Here is a 24,263-nt window from a genome sequence, read left to right as displayed (position 1 = left end):
TGGTCACGGATGACGAGACCATAATAGAAGAAATTCCCATGGAAGAGGAATCGTTTGAGGAAATCAAAAATGAAGATAGATTTCGTATAAAAAATTCCTTAGAAGAACCACCCGTACTAGAGCTTAAAGAGCTACCCAAACACTTGGAGTATGCTTATCTCGAAGGTACATCTAAATTACCAGTAATTATTGCTTCACATCTTTCAGATAATGAGAAGGATAAGCTAATTTCTGTATTAAAAACCCATAAAAAGGCTATAGCCTGGAAAACAACCGACATTCCGGGAATAAACCCGTCTTATTGTACACATAAAATTCTCCTTGAGAATGACTACAAACCCGTAGTACAAAGACAACGCAGGCTAAATCCCAACATGAAAGAGGTTGTTAAAAAGGAGGTCGTCAAGCTTCTTGACGCCGGGTTAATCTACCCCATCTTCGATAGTCCATGGGTTAGTCCAGTACAAGTAGTACCCAAAAAGGGGGGTACAACCGTTATATTAAATGAAAAGGACGAACTCGTCCCAACTAGAACAGTTACCGGCTGGAGAGTCTGTATTGATTACAGACGTCTAAATGATGCCACTAGAAAGGATCATTTCCCGTTACCTTTTATTGATCAAATGCTTGAACGATTAGCGGGAAAAGAATATTATTGCTTTTTAGACGGTTTCTCCGGTTACTTCCAAATTCCAATTGATCCCAACGACCAAGAAAAGACCACATTCACTTGTCCTTTCGGTACCTTTGCCTATCGCCGCATGCCGTTTGGTTTATGCAATGCACCCGGAACCTTTCAAAGGTGCATGATGGCAATCTTTGATGATATGGTAGAGGATTGTATGGAAGTCTTCATGGATGACTTTTCCGTGTTTGGAGACTCCTTTGAATCGTGTCTTTTCAATCTAGAACGTATGCTTATCCGATGTGAGAAAGCAAACTTGGTCCTAAATTGGGAAAAATGCCACTTCATGGTGAAGGAGGGCATTGTACTTGGTCACAAAATATCTCGTGCGGGAATAGAGGTAGATAAAGCTAAAATTGAAGTTATCTCTAAGCTACCTAAACCATCAAATGTTAAAGCAATTAGAAGCTTTCTTGGTCACGCAGGATTCTATAGGCGATTTATCAAAGATTTTTCTAAAATCGCCCGCCCATTGACCAAGCTTCTTGAAAAGGATGCTCCATTTGACTTTGACACTAATTGCGAGAATGCATTCTCGATTCTAAAGCCAAAACTCACACAAGCTCCCATTATGGTATCTCCAGATTGGAGTATGCCATTTGAGCTAATGTGTGACGCAACCGACTATGCTTTAGGTGCTGTTTTAGGACAACATCCCGATAATCATTTTCTTCCGATTTATTATGCAAGTAAAACTCTAACGGGAGCCCAAATTAATTATACCACCACGGAAAAAGAACTCCTAGCGGTTGTTTATGCATTTGATAAATTTCGGTCATATTTGGTGTTGTCCAAGACCATTGTTTACACGGACCATTCGGCACTTAGGTATTTATTCTCGAAACTAGATGCAAAACATCGTCTCATACGTTGGGTTCTTTTACTTCAAGAATTTGACATTAAGATACGTGACAAGAAAGGAGCTGAGAATCTAGCTGCCGATCATTTATCCCGACTTGAAAACCCCGAATTAGATAAACTTGATGACACAATCATCAAGGACACATTTCCTGACGAATCTCTAATGAGGGTTGAAAAAGAATCTGAAATCCCATGGTTTGCCCATTTTGCAAACTATCTTGCTTCAGGCATTCTACAAAAAGGACTTACTTATCAGCAAAAGAAGAAATTTTTTGCGGATTTAAAATCTTATTTCTGGGAATACCCAGACCTATTTCGTGTTGGTGCGGATCAAATAATTCGCCGTTGTGTGTACGGACAAGAAGCTCAACAAATTCTTGAGCATTGCCATCAAGGGCCAACCGGCGGTCATTTCGGACCAAACCACACTGCAAGAAAAATCCTTGAATCGGGCTTTTATTGGCCCACGATCTTTAAAGATGCCCATAATTTCGTTCGGACTTGTAACGCATGCCAACGAACGGGTAACATCACGAAAAAGGATGAGATGCCTCAGACCGGCATCCAAGTTTGTGAAATCTTTGACATTTGGGGAATCGATTTCATGGGACCCTTTCCAAGTTCACATAAGTGCAAGTACATACTAGTAGCCGTTGACTATGTATCCAAGTGGGCTGAAGCAAAAGCTTTGCCTACAAATGATGCTAGGGTGGTGGTAAACTTCTTGAAAAATCTCTTCTCACGCTTTGGGATCCCAAAAGCACTCATATCCGACCGAGGAACACATTTTACCAACAACCTTCTTGAAAAGGTGTTGAAGAAGTATGGCGTAACTCATCGTTTCTCTACTCCGTACCACCCGCAAACAAGTGGTCAAGTGGAGAACACGAATCGTGCCTTAAAACGCATACTTGAGAAGACGGTTAATAACAACCCTAAAATCTGGCAGCGCAAGTTAGATGACGCGTTGTGGGCTTTTAGGACTGCGTATAAAACACCAATAGGTACCACACCATTTAGACTTGTATACGGTAAAGCGTGTCATCTACCTGTTGAAGTTGAACACAAGGCGTATTGGGCTATGAGAGAATGTAATACTGACCTTGTACAAGCCGGAGAAAATAGGTTATCACAACTTAACGAACTAGATGAATTAAGATTACAAGCCTACGAAAATTCTAAAACATATAAAGAAAAAACTAAAGTATGGCACGATGCACGATTAAAAAAGAAAGAATTTGAACAAGGAGATAAAGTATTGGTATTCCAATCACGTTTCAAGTTTTCACCTGGTAAACTTAGATCCCGATGGAATGGGCCATATATAATAAAACAGTTTTTTCCATCTGGATATGCAGAGTTGTATGGTAAAGACGGTGGAACTTTCAAAGTGAACGGACACAGACTAAAGTTATACTTTGAAGAAATCAATACTACGGAAAGAGACGAAACCACCTTCTACCCTAAGGACAAATAAATTCAGGGTAACTCTAAGGTTTTAAACTCCATTCTCGATTTTTATTCTTATCTTTAAGAGTGGGGTTAGATTGGTCTTTCCCTAGCAGACCCTAAAGAACTAGTCTTCTCCCTCCATTCTACCTTTTTAATTTCTTTTTGTTTTTATTGTGTAATTTCAAGATGCGCAGTCAGTATATCTACAACCATTTCATTTTAAAGTGCGATAAGATTTTACCGAGGGATGTGGTGTTAGATATTAAGAAAAGATGCGATAAGGCGAGGAAAGAAGAAAGACAGAAACTAAATGAGACAAACTATGCAAGAGGAAAATCTAAATCAGCTAAAAGGCGTAGAGCACGTAATTTGGGTAAATGTGTGAAATGTGGAAAACCGACTCACTCCGGAGATTGCCCAAAGAACCAAACGGACTCTAATTACGAGTACGTAACCTTATGCCGAGAAGGGCCTTTAAAATGTGCAGAAGAAAACCTCTTAAACCAGCGAGGTTACGCCTACGAAGCAATGGGGAGCGAAATAATGCGACTCCACTACGAGGCGAGCCAACGAGGCTTCACTCTTTAAATCTTTTTCTCGCCAATTGTGTATTTGTGCATTTTTTTTTTTTTGTGTGTAATGTTTTGGTGTGTTTGGTTTGTTTTTTTTTATTGTATGTTCTATTAAAACGGTCTACCATTTAAAAGTGATGAACCTTGAGTTCAATATGTTTTCATTAAAAACGATAAATGTTAAGTGTTACAACTGAATTATCGTTTTTCAAATTGCACGAAATTTCTTATTGGATTCATAAAATATCTGTTAAATAGTAAACCACGAAAAAAAAAAAAATCCTTTCTACTAAATTGAAGGTGAAACGCCTTGAGTTTAACTTGTTTCTTTGAAAATGAAAATGTTTAGGTGTCACAACTGAATTTTCATTCTTCAAAATTGCACAGAATTATTTTTGTTAAATTCTAAAAGTCTATAGTAGATTGAAAAAAATATACCTTTTTATCAATAACCGTAAAAATATATAACTTGTAAATCTTTGTCGTGGATAATGATAGGTTTGACGACCGAATTTATCTCTACCTAATCGATAGGAAACAAAGTTTTAAGTTTGAAAATTAGTTGATTTAGGGGTATACAAAAAAAATAGAGTGTATTTTAATTTGTGTAATTTTTATTTTTTATGTACTTAAAATTAAAAATGTTAATAATTTTAACACAAAAATAGAGTTATTTTATTTTATTTTAAATTTGTTTTCGAAAAACATTAAAAACTTTAACTTTTAATGGATTGAATTTTATAAATTGAAATTAAAAATTTATAAACGGATTAAGATCAGGTGTAACAACCGAATTTCCGTTACAAATATAAATCTATAAAAGATATTTTAAAATCAATTGTTTATAAGTTGAAAAAAAAAAAAAAAAAAAAAAAAATAGACAAAGCATACGCGAATCGTGTAGACCTACACGAAACGCGTGGAAGACAAAGCTTACGCGAAACGCGTAGACCTACACGAAACGCGTAAGGTCAAAAGTAGCTGAACATAACAGACAGGCAGAGGGCTGTTCTTCACACACTCTCTTTCATTTTTTTCTGCTGTGGACGAGAAGAAAGCACAAAAACTCGAAAATCACACCCAAAAACTTAAATTAACACTTCCAATCTTCTCCAATTCTTCAATCTTTCAACATGCCTAGATTGGTAAGGGTTCTAAACCCATTTTACTTAGTGTTCTTCAAGTTTTTCATTATTTTTCTTTATAGCTTTAATCCGATTTATATGCATGTTTTTGCTGAATTTTGCTTGTTTAATGCTATATTTATGTTGTTAGTAGGATAATAAACCCGATTAGCATAAAAAAATGATGTTTAATTGGTTATTGAAAATTAGGGTTTATACAAAATTGGGGAAAATTAGGAAATTGATACTGAGGTGTGTTAATTTGGTTGTAATTAGTTGTTTTTGAGTGTTTTGTTAGTAGTTAGAACTTTTGAACATGATTTTGATTGTTTGACTGTGTGATTTTTAATTTTAGCCTAAATTTGTTAATTTTTTGCAAGTTCATTTTAATGAATCAAGTATGAACTTTAATGTTGTTAAGGATTATTTAGAAGCTGAAATACACGCAATGTGATTGAATTGAATTCGATATACTTAGAAAAATTGCGTGTTTTCACTTGTGAATTAAACTTTGCATATGAAACTTGATTTTTGAATTATGATTTTTGGTTTGTTTCTGCTTTATTTTGAATTATAGAACTAAATCTTCCAATGTTGTTGAAATAAATTGATTCATGTGGTGATGAAGCAAGCTTGTTTGTTGAATTTAAACTCTTTGCTAACATTGACACATCCTATTGGGATGATTTCCTTGTTTTTAAAATGTTATGCAGGGACCATTTAGAATGAGGGCATTTAACCAACAACAAGCACAAGATCAAGTTACCCCCGAAATGGAACAACAACTCTTGAACCTACACCCGATCCTGCAATTTCCTAACGAAGTACATCAAAGGGTGCAAAAAGTTAAGGATTTACTCATTCTGGTAAATCGAACTATCTCTCCAGTTTACGTTGTTGATTGGGATCCCTTAGGAGACCCAGTCAATTTAGATACACCGATAAGGGAAATTTTAACCCAAAGTTTCACGAATGAATTTGGGGAAATTAGATATTATAATGACTTTGAGAGATTGTTTAGGTTAAATTCTCCTGTATACAGAGAATGGTGTTTAGAATTTTATTCTACCGTTAGGATGAATATACACCCGGAAAATATCGAAGATACTAGTTTCCTACAATTTAGATTGGGTGGTGTAAATAGAGTAATGTCCCTAGGCGACATGACTATGGCCTTAGGGATTTATGACGGTAATGAGATGAATGCTCCAGGTTTTTGGGAGTATATTTTTACAGGAGCTAGGTATACAGGAGATTATGATTCTTTGAGTGTCTGGCGCTCTTTTTCCCAAAAGAATACTTATGTAGCAGGCCAAGAATCATACCTTAAGATCACTGATGTTCGCTATCGAATAATTCATAAATTTATAGCGAACACAATTAACCAAAGGGCATTCCTTAATACAGATAAGATTAATTATGTTGACCTTTGGTATTTGGATGCAATTAGAGATAGGGATACATTTATTAGTATACCCTATGGAGTGGCCTACTTTTTAGCCCATTTTGGTAAGGGTGCTCGAGGATCCAGTGACATGTCGGGGGGTCACTATGTCACGTGTTTGGCAGCCTGGTTCGGTCTCGACCCGAACGAATTTGACCCTCCAATCCAACCAATAGATCAACCGGTTCGTAATTTGGGATTGGAGGTGTATAGGACAGCTAAGGCTATACGTGTAAGGGGTGGGGTACGTAGTTTAAGGCAACAGGAAGTTGCTGCTCACGCACCTATGGAGGAGGATGATGAACCCGCGAGGGAAGCAAGGAGGAGACGCAGAGAGACAGATCAGGCTAGCTCGTCTCATACAGGTACTTCTGATTTTGATATGCTCCAAAACTCGTTTAACGCATTGAGTTTAGATGTACGTAATTCTTATCAAAACTGGGGAGCGAGATCAGAAGATCAGTACACTGCTTTATCTCGGCAATTAGGGGACATTATGCATACCCAGCTAGATCAATATAATATGCTGTCCAACATCCGATATGATCAGAGGGGAATGGGAAATCAATTAGAGTGGGCGCACCAACAGGCATATCTATACGCGTCTAACCCGCAAGCTTACGCACCCTCAGCCTTTCCATCATATCCCCCATGGCAATCACCCGATGACCCTCTACCTCCACCCTATGACCATAACGCCGCCATAGCCGCGAGTCAGGATGCATATAGGCGTTTCTACGAGGAACAACGCCTAAACGAGCAACGGCAGCGACAGCAACAGGAGGAGAGCGAACGGGGAGGACCATTTTGGAGCCCATTTGACTAGTTCTATTGTTTTAAACATTTTTATTTTTATGGTGTGTAATAACGTTATTGTATGGTTTGTTTTAATACTTTTATGTTTCTTATGTTTTATTATATATTAGTAAGAAAATAGTGTGGGGTAATATTGTTTTGTACGATTGAAGTACAACCCCATGTTTTGTGTGCTTTTACATGGTTTTGACAGGTACAGAAGAAAATGCAATTACACGAAACGAAACATCGAATTACATTGTGATACAAACGTTGGATAAAATCATAGGTAAAACAATTTGAAAATCCAAATCGGTTAACAAAGGAAGTTCCAAATATTCTACACTTTTTGTCCTCTCAAATTTATACATTATTATCTGCTTTTATGTAATGAGGGCATTACATAATCCTAAGTATGGGGTGGGAATATATAAATTCTCGAGAACTTATAAGTTATTGGTTTTTATGAAAATTTGAAAATCTTTAAACAAATATAACAAATAAATTTTTTAAGGTAACTACGAGCAATTAAAGATCAGGTGTCAAAAACCGAAATTGTTGTCTCAATACATTAAAAACGCATAAGTTTATTTGTTTAAAACCTATAAAAGAAAACCAAGTATAACAAGAATTTATAAAACCTTATGTTGAGAACCATATATCACATGTTTCTATGAAGTTATTGCAGATATCATTGCTTTGGAACGTATAAACCTGAATATTCCATTATCACGAGTTATAGAGGATGAATCAAGTCCATCCCGTAAGGAAGTAAAGTCTTCCAAATTGACACACTTGCTAACTTATGTTAGAAGATGTAGTCCAGAACAGCTGTACGTTGACGAAAAATCTTGAAAAGTCATCCCTAAAATCGGCTGGAAATCCACCTAACCTCAGCATCAAACAGGGTTTTTGGTGGTCAGACTTATCCTAACCATGAGAAGGATATGTCTCGTACAATGGGGGGGCACAATGCAAATTAGCTTTTAAGACTAATGAATCTAATCCCCAGATGGATGATCTCCGTAAAGATTAACCGCATCTATGTTTGACCGCGGTCAACATACATATGCCATAACAAATTGAGGTGTGCAAACTCATGGTTCACCGATGATATTTGGACACGATATAATTTTGTTCTAAAACTTATGCTATTTTATGAATTATATTTGTGTAAAACCATTTTTTTGGACATTCGGCTTCAAGTTCCATGATACTACAATCATGGGGGCGAATAGCTTGCTAATCGCCGACTGAGACTTCGGTTTTCAGTTACCCTCAACTGGAATTTGAGGTTAAAACCGGAAAACGTGTCTAGTGTAAAAACTAGCATGACATTTTATAAAATCATAAAACGTTTTCACAAGGTCCAATTTTCCCTAAGGATCCAAATTTTTAAACCCTAATCACGAGTTTCATGTTTGTTTCTGTTGTCAGAATTTCGTTTCGTGTGGTGTGCGTGTGATCCAATAAATACTGTGTTGTGTAATATATTTCATATAGCGTGTGTTTCATTTCGTGTAGTGTGTGTTGTGTGATCTAATGTTCGATAATAAAGATATATATAATGTTCTAATTCTATTCAAAGATGTAATTGCTTGAGGACAAGCAACGTTCAAGTGTGGGGTATTTTGATATTGCTCTAAACATACATATTATTCGACACAATATCAGTTATATTTCATCAGCTTTTATCATTTACAAAGACATTCAACGTATAATATTCAAGAAAAACGACAAAAGTAGACAAGAGCTTGCTATTTGAAGAAACAACGATAAACGATGAGTTTAAATCAAATATATATCGAGAAAACGTTTATCCGAGTTCAAGAATAAAAGTACAAGATAAAAGAAGAAAAGAGTTCAAATGGGAAGTGCCAAATCAGTACACGTCAACACGGGATCAACAAAGAATAAACAAAAAGGAAAAAATGAAGAAAACTGTCAATTGGTCTTACACGAATCGTGTAACACTACACGAAACGTGTAGCCTTTTGGTCATACGCGAATCGTGTATCCATACACGAAACGCGTAATGTTAGGCCGAGTTAATCATGAAACTGAAATGGGGCGGCTGCTTTTGATTTTTTAAAACAATTCTTTTTCTTATAATGAGCTATAGCAAAGAACCAACTTTTCACCTACTACTTCTATTACATGTTAAATACGGAGTACAGAGGAGAATACAAGAAAAGTTTTTGACACACAACAATTAATATAGTCAAATATAGTGTCATTTTATTACTCTGTATAATTAGTTTCAAGTATTTAGGATAGTTTCAAATATTAAGGGTGTATTGTTCGTGATTAAGGGTGTTATTGTACGCGTGAAAGGGGTGTTATTATTGTAATTTTCCTACCGTTTGAAGTTAATGAAAGTGAAGATATTTTAGTAAGTTTACTCTGTTAAAATTAGCGTTGTTATTATGTTTGCATATCTATATTTTTATGTTTACCCTAGTGTAATGAATAGCTAAATTTCCCTAGTGTTTGCTTAAATGTAGAGCCCCTAGTGAAATGGATTGTTACCATCTGTAAAAGTTAAAAATGTAACTTTAGTATTTTTAATATTGAGCCTAGTTAAAAGAACCATTTTTATGTAATTAGGTATTTAACCCTTGCCACTTAATTTATTAAATTTAAATAACGAAAGTTGTTTTTATTTACATAAATTAAGCTTCAACATTAAAAATGATCTAGACGAATTTATGGATAAGTTATTAACACCAATTTAGAAATAAACTTCGGTGGTTTGGGTAATATCAATAATTATATGACAGTGAAATTGTAAAAAGGGAAACCGTTACGATTTGGGTATTGGCGAAAGTCAAAACTAGGCTAGGTCTCAATTTAAATACTTAAGGAATAGTAGCTATCTAAAAAGAATCCGATGAAAATTAGATTTTATTTAGTTAGTCTTAACCTTATATTTATTCGAAAGAAAAATATAAAGTTTATTACTAAAACATTTTAAATAGGGCGTAAACTCAAAACAATCCATGGACCTAGGGGTGACACATTTAAGTAAACACTCCCATTTATCCCATTATTATTTCTTGTAAACGTATTATTATCATTATTTACGAATTATTATTTTAAAATATAAAAAGAATACATAAAAGTACTTAAAATTCGCAACAGATTGTTTGTCACATCGTATAAGTCATACGCGAATCGTGTATGGTATACGCGAAACGCGTATGCCTGTAAATCAAACTGTACGACCAGATTCACACAATTCGCGTAGGTTTTGAATTATACGCGATACGCGTATAAATACGCGAAACGCGTACGGTCTACAACGCGGCTACAGTACCAGTAGGGTTAAAATTAGGGTTTTAATTATTTAATTATTTATATTTAGGTTATTACTATATAATTAATATTAGTTATTATAAAATACTTTAATACATGTTTTAACCTTATAATTAGTGTTAATTAAAAGTTTATAACTTATAATTAGTTTGTAATTAGTTAAATTACTATTCCTAATAATTTATATTAATATAATTAAAACTTGTCATTTAGTTAATTTAAATAAGTTTATATTATAATTACTCAAAACAAAATTCTAAACATATAGTTTTATTAAAAATTACTATTTTACTAATTACCATCTAGTAATATAATTAATGCATCATAATTAGCATAATTTCATTTAGTTCTTTTTTTAAGATATTTATTGTAATCTTGTAATTTTATTTATGAAGTAAATTAGTTAAGTTATTTTCTGTTACTGTTATATTATAAATTCCTAATCCAAAACCCCCTTTAATTAAGTTTGACATCAAGGACTATTAAAAACCATTAAACACTCCATCTCCCTGTGGAACGAATCGGATTTACCGACAAACTAAACTACATGAATAGGACTAGTTGCCTATATATGTGTGAAATCAACCTGAATACAATAAAATACCACATATACAATAAATCAATTCGTGTAACAAAACAACTCAAATCCGTTCATAAATAAAGGTTACGACTCAGCACATCAATGAGCAAAACTGAGATCATGTGAGTTATTAATGTGATTAATGATCTAGGATATTGCATACTAAATCTACTCTTATCATTTTGTTTTGAGACGCTATATATTCCTAACAGATGTATAGCACTTGTGCTCTCAAAGTATGCCGGTCGCAAAGCCTAGTTCCCAGTATGAATGGTTTGCGTACTACACGGTATGTTTTTCAAGATATATGAGTATATCAAAATTGTTTGTGTGCGAGTGGGAGATGTTGGAAATTATGTCACTTTCACCCACAAATAATTTTTATGAGTGGGAGTGGTTACAAATAATTCTTAATTAGTGGGAATGGTTGAAATGTTCCTTTCACCCACAAACCTTTTAGAGGTAACCTTTTATAAATAATGTCTCCATATCATTATTTGAAAACACACAATTTATAGAGAAAAACATACACAAAGAAAATTGAGAGAGATTGTGAGTATACAATGTTCATGTGGAACATTGCAAACCGTTGAAGGAACTTAGGCCGTGAAACTTGAAAGCCTTCCTTTTGGTGATTGCTTTCCCGACCGGTGATCTAAACGTCGATTCTATTCGCTTCCGCTACTACAGTTTTGGGTATGTCTCGAATCTATCTAATTACAACAGGTTTCGTGAGGTTTCAAGGGATTCAAGATGTCGATAGTTTTGTTAAATCCTTAAACTCAATCCATATTAATGGAAGGTGGCTCTGTGCTTACAAAGCGCTTGAAAGGAAGAAGCAAAATGTGGGGAATAAGGTACTCATACCAAAAGTAGGGGGACTGAGAATACTCGAGATCAACGATTCACAATGTCAAGAGGAGAAGCATGGGATGGGAGACATTGTTGTAGGAGGCATTCGTGATCCTTTATATTCAGCAAGTCATCCTTCGACAAGGCCCCCCAAGGATTACACTTCAAAAGTGTCCGAAATCAGAGATAAATCAATCGAAATTAAGGTCGATGGTAAGGTTTTCAAATTTAAAATCAATGAATCATTGAGTGATCGCAAGCTCGTTTTTAACTTTAATCTTGACCGTTTCAACTGGACTTTGATAAGAAAGGATGGCACATCTGAAGTCTTTGAGTATTTTGTGATGACCCGTCCAAATCCACTTGGACGAATACATCATTCATTGATTTCATAGTGAGGTTTTGACCTCTATATGATACGTTTTGTAAACATTGCATTCTTTTGAAAAGGCACACCATAAATGAATATATAAATCTAAGGTTTTCGACGTCTGATGATTTCTACGTATAGACCATCACCGTATATAATAGTTTATAATACTACATCCGTTGACAACGCAGTCAAAATAAGATACATGGTGATGATTTTGTGAATGCAAAGTTTTCTTGAATAAAGCATGTATGACTCCATGCACATAGCTTGTATAACGTATAAGCAAACAGCGAAAGACTTCTAGTAACCTGAGAATAAACATGCTTAAAAGTGTCAACACAAAGGTTGGTGAGTTCATAGTTTTAATGTTGCACATATTCTGTATATAAAAGTGGATCACAAGATTTCCGTTATTTCATCCAGAAACGTTTATCAAAATATTCTACAAGATTGAGCACCCTGATAACTATGCTTTAACGTTTTAATAAGTACCCCTGTTTTAACATACATGTAACCAACATGTACAATACACGCAATCCAACATGTACTAAACTCAAATAGCATACGTCTGTTTTATAGTTCCGGCTAGAGTTTCTATACCTGGAACAGACGGGGATGTCAAGCCATATGGATCCCCATATACAACTATTCGCGCCCACCAGTTCTTATAACCGGCAGCTACTAGTTACCAATGCTAAGGGATTTTCGGTTCAAACTCAGTGTAGAATTAATTATGTACTTATGTCCATTGCATTTAAATAAAGTGCATGTATTCTCAGCCCAAAAATATATATTGCAAAAGCATTTAATAAAAAGGGATCAAATGAACTCACCTTAGCAGCACATAAGGTCATTCACCGAAATGTGACCGAAACTCGGAATGAAACATAACCGTAGATCTCAACCTAGAGAACATATGTTGGTCAGTACATATCTAACAAGCTAGGTCTGTTCATAGTGTATCACAATCCTAATGCTCGAGACCGACATGTAAAAGTTAACAAAAGTCATCTCAAAAGTCAACCTGACCCAATATGATCTTTAAATCTATACATGTTTATTAACATAGTATAAGTCTTGATAATTGAACGAATTTATAGTTTATCAAACTCAAAATATTATTTATTTCAGGAGCTATATTATATTTGAATTATCATTGAAATGTCCCGTTCTTATTGATTAAAAACGTTCCATATTAATTGATTTCGTTGCGAGGTTTTGACCTCTATATGAGACGTTTTTCAAAGACTGCATTCATTTTTAAAACAAACCATAACCTTTATTTCATAAATAAAGGTTTAAAAAGCTTTACGTAGATTATCAAATAATGATAATCTAAAATATCCTGTTTACACACGACCATTACATAATGGTTTACAATACAAATATGTTACATCGAAATCAGTTTCTTGAATGCAGTTTTTACACAATATCATACAAACATGGACTCCAAATCTTGTCCTTATTTTAGTATGCAACAGCGGAAGCTCTTAGTATTTACCTGAGAATAAACATGCTTTAAACGTCAACAAAAATGTTGGTGAGTTATAGGTTTAACCTATATATATCAAATCATAACAATAGACCACAAGATTTCATATTTCAATACACATCCCATACATAGAGATAAAAAATCATTCATATGGTGAACACCTGGTAACCGACATTAACAAGATGCATATATATAAGAATATCCCCATCATTCCGGGACACCCTTCGGATATGATATAAATTTCGAAGTACTAAAGCATCCGGTACTTTGGATGGGGTTTGTTAGGCCCAATAGATCTATCTTTAGGATTCGCGTCAATTAGGGTGTCTGTTCCCTAATTCTTAGATTACCAGACTTAATAAAAAGGGGCATATTCGATTTCGATAATTCAACCATAGAATGTAGTTTCATGTACTTGTGTATATTTTGTAAATCATTTATAAAACCTGCATGTATTCTCATCCCAAAAATATTAGATTTTAAAAGTGGGACTATAACTCACTTTCACAGATTTTTACTTCGTCGGGAAGTAAGACTTGGCCACTGGTTGATTCACGAACCTATAATAATATATACATATATATCAAAGTATGTTTAAAATATATTTACAACACTTTTAATATATTTTGATGTTTTAAGTTTATTAAGTCAGCTGTCCTCGTTAGTAAACTACAACTAGTTATCCACAGTTAGATGTACAGAAATAAATCGATAAATATTATCTTGAATCAATCCATGACCCAGTGTATACGTATCTCAGTATTGATCACAACTCAAACTATATATATTTTGGAATCAACCTCAACCCTGTATAGCTAACTCCAACATTCACATATAGAGTGTCTATGGTTGTTCCGAAATATATATAGATGTGTCGACATGATAGGTCGAAACATTGTATACGTGTCTATGGTATCTCAAGATTACATAATATACAATACAAGTGGATTAAGTTATGGTTGGAATAGATTTGTTACCAATTTTCACGTAGCTAAAATGAGAAAAATTATCCAATCTTGTTTTACCCATAACTTCTTTATTTTAAATCCGTTTTGAGTGAATCAAATTGCTATGGTTTCATATTGAACTCTATTTTATGAATCTAAACAGAAAAGTATAGGTTTATAGTCAGAAAATAAGTTACAAGTCGTTTTTGTAAAGGTAGTCATTTCAGTCGAAAGAACGACGTCTAGATGACCATTTTAGAAAACATACTTCCACTTTGAGTTTAACCATAATTTTTGGATATAGTTTCATGTTCATAATAAAAATAATTTTCTCAGAATAACAACTTTTAAATCAAAGTTTATCATAGTTTTTAATTAACTAACCCAAAACAGCCCGCGGTGTTACTACGACGGCGTAAATCCGATTTTACGGTGTTTTTCGTGTTTCCAGGTTTTAAATCATTAAGTTAGCATATCATATAGATATAGAACATGTGTGTAGTTAATTTTAAAAGTCAAGTTAGAAGGATTAACTTTTGTTTGCGAACTAGTTTAGAATTAACTAAACTATGTTCTAGTGATTACGAGTTTAAACCTTCGAATAAGATAGTTTTATATATATGAATCGAATGATGTTATGAACATCATTACTACCTCAAGTTTAGTAGGTAAAACTACTGGAAGTGACAAGAAATGATCTAGCTTCAAAGGATTTTGGATGGCTTGAAAGTTCTTGAAGTAGGATCATGACACAAAAACAAGTTCAAGTAATATTTTTACTCGAATTAAGATAGTTTATAGTCATAGAAATTGAATCAAAGTTTGAATATGAATATTACCTTGAATAAGAAAGATAAACTACTGTATATAACAAAGGTTTCTTGATCTTAGATGATTACTTGGAATGGATTAGAAAGCTTGGAAGTAAATTAGTAAACTTGAAGGGATTTTTAAAGTGTTCTTGAAGTGTTCTTCTTATGATGATTATAGCTTGATTCTTGAAGTGATTTTTGATGAAGATGATGATTAACTACTGGAAAAATACGTTCATAATAGTGTGTGTGTGTTGAGAGAGAATTAGAAAGAGAATTGGAAGTGAAATGGAGTGAATGATGAGTGGTAATTGGTGAGTGGTGAGTGGGGTTAAAAGGAGTTCTAGTTAGTTGACTAGTTCATGGTAGAAGTTAAAATTGATTAGTCATACATGACATAATCAAGAGTGGAATCCCATGCTAGTTCCTATTGGTATATACTCATAGTAAGTACGTTTTGAAGCTGTGTATAATACGGGTAAGAATACGACTAGAATTCTTGATGAAAGAAAAGAATGGAAAAGTAACTGTATCCATTTTCGTTAAGTATGAGTGTTTTGATATATGTCTTGAAGTCTTCCAAAAGTATTTTAATACATCTAAATACACTACATGTATATACATTTTAACTGAGTCGTTAAGTCATCGTTAGTCGTTACATGTAAGTGTTGTTTTGAAACCTTTAAGTTAACGATCTCAATTAATGTTGTTAACCCATTGTTTATTTTATCTAATGAGATGTTAAATTATTATATTATCATGATATTATGATATATTAATATATCTTAATATGATATATATACATTTAAATGTCGTTACAACGATAATCGTTACATATATGTCTCGTTTCGAAATCCTTAAGTTAGTAGTCTTGTTTATATGTATATAACTCATTGTTAATATACTTATGGAGATACTTACTTATCATAATCTCATGTTAACCATATGTATATCCATATATATATCGTCATGTCGTTTTTACAAGTTTTAACGTTTGTGAATCGCCGGTCAACTTGGGTGGTCAATTGTCTATATGAAACATATTTCAATTAATCAAGTCTTAACAAGTTTGATTGCTTAACATGTTGGAAACATTTAATCATCTAAATATCAATCTCAATTAATATATATAAACATGGAAAAGTTCGGGTCACTACAGTACCTACCCGTTAAATAAATTTCATCCCGAAATTTTAAGCTGTTGAAGGTGTTGACGAATCTTCTGGAAATAGATGCGGGTATTTCTTCTTCATCTGGTCTTCATGCTCCCAGGTGAACTCGGGTCCTCTACGAGCATTCCATCGAACCTTAACAATTGGTATCTTGTTTTGCTTAAGTCTTTTAACCTCACGATCCATTATTTCGACGGGTTCTTCGATGAATTGGAGTTTTTCGTTGATTTGGATTTCATCTAACGGAATAGTGAGATCTTCTTTAGCAAAACATTTCTTCAAATTCGAGACGTAGAAAGTGTTATGTACAGCCGCGAGTTGTTGAGGTAACTCAAGTCGGTAAGCTACTGGTCCGACACGATCAATAATCTTGAATAGTCCAATATACCTTGGATTTAATTTCCCTCGTTTACCAAATCGAACAACGCCTTTCCAAGGTGCAACTTTAAGCATGACCATCTCTCCAATTTCAAATTCTATATCTTTTCTTTTAATGTCAGCGTAGCTCTTTTATCGACTTTGGGCGGTTTTCAACCGTTGTTGAATTTGGATGATCTTCTCGGTAGTTTCTTGTATAATCTCCGGACCCGTAATCTGTCTATCCCCCACTTCACTCCAACAAATCGGAGACCTGCACTTTCTACCATAAAGTGCTTCAAACGGCGCCATCTCAATGCTTGAATGGTAGCTGTTGTTGTAGGAAAATTCTGCTAATGGTAGATGTCGATCTCAACTGTTTCCGAAATCAATAACACATGCTCGTAGCATGTCTTCAAGCGTTTGTATCGTCCTTTCGCTCTACCCATCAGTTTGTGGATGATAGGCAGTACTCATGTCTAGACGAGTTCCTAATGCTTGCTGTAATGTCTGCCAGAATCTTGAAATAAATCTGCCATCCCTATCAGAGATAATAGAGATTGGTATTCCATGTCTGGAGACGACTTCCTTCAAATACAGTCATGCTAACTTCTCCATCTTGTCATCTTCTCTTATTGGCAGGAAATGTGCTGATTTGGTGAGACGATCAACTATTACCCAAATAGTATCAAAACCACTTGCAGTCCTTGGCAATTTAGTGATGAAATCCATGGTAATGTTTTCCCATTTCCATTCCGGGATTTCGGGTTGTTGAAGTAGACCTGATGGTTTCTGATGCTCAGCTTTGACCTTAGAACACGTCAAACATTCTCCTACGTATTTAGCAACATCGGCTTTCATACCCGGCCACCAAAAATATTTCCTGAGATCCTTGTACATCTTCCCCGTTCCAGGATGTATTGAGTATCTGGTTTTATGAGCTTCTCTAAGTACCATTTCTCTCATATCTCCAAATTTTGGTACCCAAATCCTTTCAGCCCTATACCGGGTTCCGTCTTCCCAAATATTAAGATGTTTCTCCGATCCTTTGGGTATTTCATCCTTTAAATTTCCCTCTTTTAAAACTCCTTGTTGCGCCTCCTTTATTTGAGTAGTAAGGTTATTATGAATCATTATATTCATAGATTTTACTCGAATGGGTTCTCTGTCCTTCCTGCTCAAGGCATCGGCTACCACATTTGCCTTCCCCGGGTGGTAACGAATCTCAAAGTCATAATCATTCAATAATTCAATCCACCTACGCTGCCTCATATTCAGTTGTTTCTGATTAAATATGTGTTGAAGACTTTTGTGGTCGGTATATATAATACTTTTGACCCCATATAAGTAGTGCCTCCAAGTCTTTAATGCAAAAACAACCGCGCCTAATTCCAAATCATGCGTCGTATAATTTTGTTCGTGAATCTTCAATTGTCTAGACGCATAAGCAATCACCTTCGTTCGTTGCATTAATACACAACCGAGACCTTGCTTTGATGCGTCACAATAAATCACAAAATCATCATTCCCTTCAGGCAATGACAATATAGGTGCCGTAGTTAGCTTTTTCTTCAATAACTGAAACGCTTTCTCTTGTTCATCATTCCATTCATTCCATTCAAATTTCTTCCCTTTATGCGTTAATGCAGTCAAGGGTTTTGCTATTATGGAAAAGTCTTGGATGAACCTTCTGTAGTAACCAGCTAGTCCTAAAAACTGGCGTATGTGTTTCAGAGTTTTCGGGGTTTCCCACTTTTCAACAGTTTCTATCTTTGCCGGATCCACCTTAATACCTTCTTTGTTCACTATGTGACCGAGGAATTGAACTTCTTCCAACCAAAATGCACACTTTGAAAACTTAGCGTACAATTCTTCCTTCCTCAATACTTCTAACACCTTTCTCAAATGTTCACCGTGTTCTTGGTCATTCTTTGAGTAAATAAGTATGTCATCAATGAAAACAATGACAAACTTGTCAAGGTATGGTCCACACACTCGGTTCATAAGGTCCATGAACACAGCTGGTGCATTAGTTAAACCAAACGGCATGACCATAAACTCGTAATGACCGTAACGTGTTCTGAAAGCAGTCTTTGGAATATCATCTTCTTTCACCCGCATTTGATGATACCCGGAACGTAAGTCAATCTTTGAATAAACAGACAAGCCTTGTAGTTGATCAAATAAGTCATCGATTCTCAGTAGTGGGTAGCGGTTCTTGATGGTAAGTTTGTTCAACTCTCGGTAGTCGATACACAACCTGAATGTACCATCTTTCTTCTTGACAAACAAAACAGGAGCTCCCCACGGTGATGTGCTTGGTCGAATGAAACCATGCTCTAAAAGTTCTTGTAATTGGCTTTGCAGTTCTTTCATCTCGCTGGATGCGAGTCTGTAAGGAGCACGAGCTATTGGTGCAGCTCCTGGTACAAGATCTATTTGAAATTCAACGGATCGCTGTGGGGGTAATCCCGGTAATTCTTTCGGAAATACATCGGGAAATTCTTTTGCAATGGGAACATCATTGATGCTCTTTTCTTCAGTTTGTATTTTCTCGACGTGTGCTAGAACAGCATAGCAACCTTTTCTTATTAGTTTTTGTGCCTTCAAATTACTAATAATATGTAGCTTCGTGTTGCCCTTTTCTCCGTACACCATTAAGGGTTTTCCTTTTTCTCGTATAATGCGAATTGCATTTTTGTAACAAATGATCTCTGCTTTCACTTCTTTCAACCAGTCCATACCGATTATCACATCAAAGCTACCTAACTCTACTGGTATCAAATCAATCTTAAATGTTTCGCTAACCAGTTTAATTTCTCAATTCCGACATATATTATCTGCTGAAATTAATTTACCATTTGCTAATTCGAGTAAAAATTTACTATCCAAAGGCGTCAATGGACAACTTAATTTAGCACAAAAATCTCTACTCATATAGCTTCTATCCGCACCCGAATCAAATAAAAAGTAAGCAGATTTATTGTCAATAAGAAACGTACCCGTAACAAGCTCCGGGTCTTCCTGTGCCTCTTCCGTATTAATATTGAAAACTCTTCCGCGGCCTTGTCCATTCGTGTTCTCCTGGTTCGGGCAATTTCTAATAATGTGGCCCGGTTTTCCACATTTATAACAAACTACATTGGCATAACTTGCTCCGACACTACTTGCTCCGCCATTACTCATTCCGACACCATTTGTTCCTTTCGTTCTATTAACCCCTGGTCCGTAGACCTCACACTTCGCCGCGCTATGACCATTTCTTGTACACTTGTTGCAAAATTTGGTGCAGAACCCCGAGTGATACTTTTCACACCTTTGGCATAGCTGCTTCTGATTGTTGTTGTTGTTGCGGTTATTATTGTTGTTGGGATGATTGTTGTAGTTGATGTTGTTGTTGTTGTTGTTGTTGTTGTTGTTGTTGGGCCGTTTGTTGTAGTTGCGATTGATGTTGCGATTGTTGGGATAATTGTTGCGATTATTGTTGTAATTGCTGTTGTTGTTGTATTGGTGATTCTTATCACCATTTTCCTCCCACTTTCTTTTGACTTGCTTCACATTGGCCTCTTCAGCAGTCTGTTCTTTAATTCTTTCTTCAATCTGGTTCACTAGTTTGTGAGCCATTCTACATGCCTGTTGTATGGAGGCGGGCTCGTGTGAACTTATATCTTCTTGGATTCTTTCCGGTAATCCTTTCACAAACGCGTCGATCTTCTCTTCCTCATCTTCGAATGCTCCCGGACACAATAGGCACAATTCTGTGAATCGTCTTTCGTACGTGGTAATATCAAATCCTTGGGTTCGTAACCCTCTAAGTTCTGTCTTGAGCTTATTGACCTCGGTTCTGGGATGGTACTTCTCGTTCATCAAGTGCTTGAATGCTGACCATGGTAGTGCGTACGCATCGTCTTGTCCCACTTGCTCTAGATAGGTATTCCACCATGTTAACGCAGAACCTGTGAAGGTATGCGTAGCGTACTTCACTTTGTCCTCTTCAGTACACTTACTTATGGCAAACACCGATTCGACCTTCTCGGTCGACCGTTTCAATCCGATCGGTCCTTCGGTTCCATCAAATTCCAAAGGTTTGCAGGCAGTGAATTCTTTGTAGGTGCATCCTACACGATTTCCTGTACTGCTAGATCCAAGGTTATTGTTGGTATGTAGCGCAGCCTGTACTGCGGCTATGTTTGAAGCTAGAAAAGTACGGAATTCCTCTTCATTCATATTCACGGTGTGTCGAGTAGTCGGTGACATTTCCTTCAAAATAGTCAAATGGAACAAGTTAATCATACAGAATATTAAGAGTAGTTAATAGTATTTCGTAGCATAGTATGAACTCATTTATAAAAGCTTTTTCTTCATATTAGCGTTTTATAAGTTTAAATTCGGGTAGTACCTACCCGTTAAGTTCATACTTAGTAGCTAATATACAATTCAACTACTACAATTCTATATGAAAAACTGATTGTAATAATATTTCGCGTTCAAACTTTTATACAATATTTTACAAACTTACAATACCGCTTATTTTACATAAAGCATGAAATATAGCACACAATAACTTTGATACAAGATAGTTGTGAAGATAATTCTAACTAGTACACAAGTCGTTCATCAAAGGCAATAAAGACACGTAATTCATACGTCTAGAAACAAGTCATGTATTCTGGTTTTACTAGGACTACTTCCCATCCTTGGTCTTGTGGAACATAACCGTTATGGCCGTTGATAAGACAGCGTGTTGTAACGTCGTCAAAGGGACGAGGGTTACGTAATGACCAACAGTCACGTAATAACCTAAAAACCTCATTTCTTACCCCAATTACCGACTCCGTCACTTGTGGGAACATTTTGTTTAATAGTTGTAGCCCGATGTTCTTGTTCTCACTTTGGTGAGAAGCGAACATTACTAACCCGTAAGCATAACATGCTTCTTTATGTTGCATGTTAGCCGCTTTTTCTAAATCACGAAGTCCTATATTCGGATATACTGAGTCAAAATAATTTCTTAACCCGTTGCGTAAAATAGCATTTGGGTTCCCCGTAATATATGCGTCAAAGTAAACACATAGTAACTTATGGATTTCCCAATGTGATATCCCCCATCTTTTGAACGAAAGCCTTTTATAAACCAAGGCATTCTTGGAACGTTCTTCAAATGTCTTACAAACTGATCTCGCCTTAAATAGTTGTGCCGAGGAATTCTGACCGACTCTAGACAAGATTTCATCAATCATGTCTCCGGGTAGGTCTCTTAAAATATTGGGTTATCTATCCATTTTGTGTTTTTATACTGTAAAATAGACAAGAGTTAGATTCATAAAAAAAATACTTATTAATACAAGCAATTTTTGCATATATCATAAAGCATAAGCACACTATATTACATATATTACACCACACGAATACAACTATCTTATTCCGACTCGCTCGTTTCTTCTTGTTCGGTTTTGGTTCGTTTTGCCAAGTTTCTAGGGATATATGATGTTCCCCTAATACGAGCCGTCGTTGTCCACATTGGTTTAGAAAAACCTGGTGGTTTAGAGGTTCCCGGGTCATTGTTACAACTTAAGGACTTCGGGGGTTGACGATACATATAAAGTTCATCGGGGTTGGAATTAGATTTCTCTATTTTTATGCCCTTTCCCTTATTATTTTCTTTTGCCTTTTTAAATTCAGTTGGGGTAATTTCTATAACATCATCGGAATTCTCGTCGGAATCCGATTCATCGGAGAATTGGTAATCCTCCCAATATTTTGCTTCCTTGGCGGAAACACCATTGACCATAATTAACCTTGGTCGGTTGGTTGAGGATTCTCTTTTACTTAACCGTTTTATTATTTCCCCCACCGGTTCTATTTCTTCTTCCGGTTCCGATTCTTCTTCCGGTTCCGATTCTTCTTCCAGTTCCTACTCTTCTTCCGGTTCCTCTTCGGGAACTTGTGAATCAGTCCATGAATCATTCCAATTTACATTTGACTCTTCATTATTATTAGGTGAGTCAATGGGACTTGTTCTAGAGGTAGACATCTATCACATAATATCAAACACGTTAATAGATTAATATATCACATAATATTCATATGTTAAAAATATATAGTTTCCAACAAAAATGTTAAGCAATCATTTTTAAAGAAAACACGGTCGAAGTCCAGACTCACTAATGCATCCTAATAAACTCGATAAGACACACTAATGTAAATTTTCTGGTTCTCTAAGACCAACGCTCGGATACCAACTGAAATGTCCCGTTCTTATTGATTAAAAACGTTCCATATTAATTGATTTCGTTGCGAGGTTTTGACCTCTATATGAGACGTTTTTCAAAGACTGCATTCATTTTTAAAACAAACCATAACCTTTATTTCATAAATAAAGGTTTAAAAAGCTTTACGTAGATTATCAAATAATAATAATCTAAAATATCCTGTTTACACACGACCATTACATAATGGTTTATAATACAAATATGTTACATCGAAATCAGTTTCTTGAATGCAGTTTTTACACAATATCATACAAACATGGACTCCAAATCTTGTCCTTATTTTAATATGCAACAGCGGAAGCTCTTAGTATTCACCTGAGAATAAACATGCTTTAAACGTCAACAAAAATGTTGGTGAGTTATAGGTTTAACCTATATAAATCAAATCGTAACAATAGACCACAAGATTTCATATTTCAATACACATCTCATACATAGAGATAAAAATCATTCATATGGTGAATACCTGGTAACCGACATTAACAAGATGCATATATATAAGAATATCCCCATCATTCCGGGACACCCTTCGGATATGATATAAATTTCGAAGTACTAAAGCATCCGGTACTTTGGATGGGGTTTGTTAGGCCCAATAGATCTATCTTTAGGATTCGCGTCAATTAGGGTGTCTGTTCTCTAATTCTTAGATTACCAGACTTAATAAAAAGGGGCATATTCGATTTCGATAATTCAACCATAGAATGTAGTTTCACGTACTTGTGTCTATTTTGTAAATCATTTATAAAACCTGCATGTATTCTCATCCCAAAAATATTAGATTTTAAAAGTGGGACTATAACTCACTTTCACAGATTTTTACTTCGTCGGAAAGTAAGACTTGGCCACTGGTTGATTCACGAACCTATAACAATATATACATATATATCAAAGTATGTTTAAAATATATTTACAACACTTTTAATATATTTTGATGTTTTAAGTTTATTAAGTCAGCTGTCCTCGTTAGTAACCTACAACTAGTTATCCACAGTTAGATGTACAGAAATAAATCGATAAATATTATCTTGAATCAATCCACGACCCAGTGTATACGTATCTCAGTATTGATCACAACTCAAACTATATATATTTTGGAATCAACCTCAACCCTGTATAGCTAACTCCAACATTCACATATAGAGTGTCTATGGTTGT

This window comes from Rutidosis leptorrhynchoides, chromosome 8 (assembly GCF_046630445.1).
Source record: "Rutidosis leptorrhynchoides isolate AG116_Rl617_1_P2 chromosome 8, CSIRO_AGI_Rlap_v1, whole genome shotgun sequence".
Taxonomy (NCBI): Eukaryota; Viridiplantae; Streptophyta; class Magnoliopsida; order Asterales; family Asteraceae; genus Rutidosis; species Rutidosis leptorrhynchoides.
The sequence above is the reverse complement of the archived record's forward strand: the minus strand, read 5'-3'. Positions refer to the sequence as shown.